Below are 1,589 nucleotides of genomic sequence, written 5' to 3' on the forward strand. Positions count from 1 at the left end.
AATCATGGGATTAGTGATAGCAGAAATGCTGTTCTTGGCCATCGTTTGCGGATTTGAAGGCTTAGTGGCCATCTATGAGCGCTCTAAAGAAAAGTATCGGAGAGAAATAGTTTTAACTCAAAATAGCCGATTGCCAGATATTGAAACTTGATAGCTTATCAACTATTTTTAAACATACCTGTATATTATGAGCAATAAAAATCATGAATGAATATTATTAGCAAAATCTAAACAAAGGCTGGAGAGATGGAAAGGAGGGGATTCGGATTAGAAAAAATAAAGATAAGGAAAAAAAGAGGAAAAAAATAGTAAAAATGAGTTCGGTAATTATGATGCCGATAGTAATGCAAATAACTTCTACCCATTTTGTGCTTAGAACTTATTGCTGCAAAGGCTTGATCCTAATTCTATTCTAATTATGGCATAAACTAATTAATAGTATAAAGATTATTAAAACAACAAGGAAAAATGATGTTCATCTTAATAACTTCCGAGCTTAACACTTGCTTTCGAAAGAAAAAAGACCAAATTTCCATTTCCCTCCTCAATATCCAAAAAGAAGAAGTTGAAAAAGTCGGAAAGTTCAAAAACAGTTGAGGAAGATGAAGAAGGTGAATAATTATCCATCAACCAAAATATTAAGTAGAAAAAACTAGAAGAAATGAATCCCTTCTTCTCAGCATTTGCTTATACTCTTCCTAAGGCATAGCAGCCATCACCCATATAGGCAGCTCAAAGGCCAAAGAAGGCAGCTGATAACATATCACAGATAACCTTCGATTAGTTTTGATATATATTCCCACATTTTTTTCCTTTTTCATCAGCTAAGCCGTTATCAGATAGTAAAAAGTTATAGCTTGTAGATTAACTTGGCAATCTGATATAATAATAGAATAAGATATCTTGATGGGAGCAGTGGGTGTGATGATTCTTTCGGGATATGCGGGAGCCATTCTCGGTGGAGTTACCTACTCCATCACTCTTGCCTACTAGGCATTCGGCACTGGATTCCTCAGCGTACTCTCGGAAGGACTTCGAGGCACCATCCTTGGAGCAATAATGGGATTAATCATATCTGAAGTGCTATTCTTTGCACTCATCTTTGGATATATTGGCTTCATGAATATCCGTTAGCGCTTAAAAGGAAGCACTAAAAATCAAGAAATAACAACAAACAGTTAGACAATAACCAGAAGCTGTAGAATGATAGCTTAATTACGCTATTTTATGCATACTAGCTATAAGTAAGTTAGGTCATAGAACTATAACTGCCTGTCCAGTTTGTCCACCTTAGATCTAAAATAATATACCCTATGCAAGATATGATAGCATATCCTTGAAAAAAATTTTCTTTATCGATAATTGAGCACCAAGTGTATGGTTTTTATTGGTTTTGTTTGAAAAATCATGGCGAGTTTTATTAGCAATAAACCGTTTTTATTATAAAGAGCATTTACAACAACAAAAAATAGGCGTTTTGATGAAAAATTGCATAGGTGATAAGTTAAGCAGGATAGGCAAGAATGAGATGCAGTAAATAATTAACCTTCTCATGCTTGGATGTTGTCTCGACGCATGAAGACCTCTTT

The sequence above is a fragment of the Nymphaea colorata genome, unplaced genomic scaffold (genome assembly GCF_008831285.2).
Source record: "Nymphaea colorata isolate Beijing-Zhang1983 unplaced genomic scaffold, ASM883128v2 scaffold0244, whole genome shotgun sequence".
NCBI classification, from domain to species: domain Eukaryota; kingdom Viridiplantae; phylum Streptophyta; class Magnoliopsida; order Nymphaeales; family Nymphaeaceae; genus Nymphaea; species Nymphaea colorata.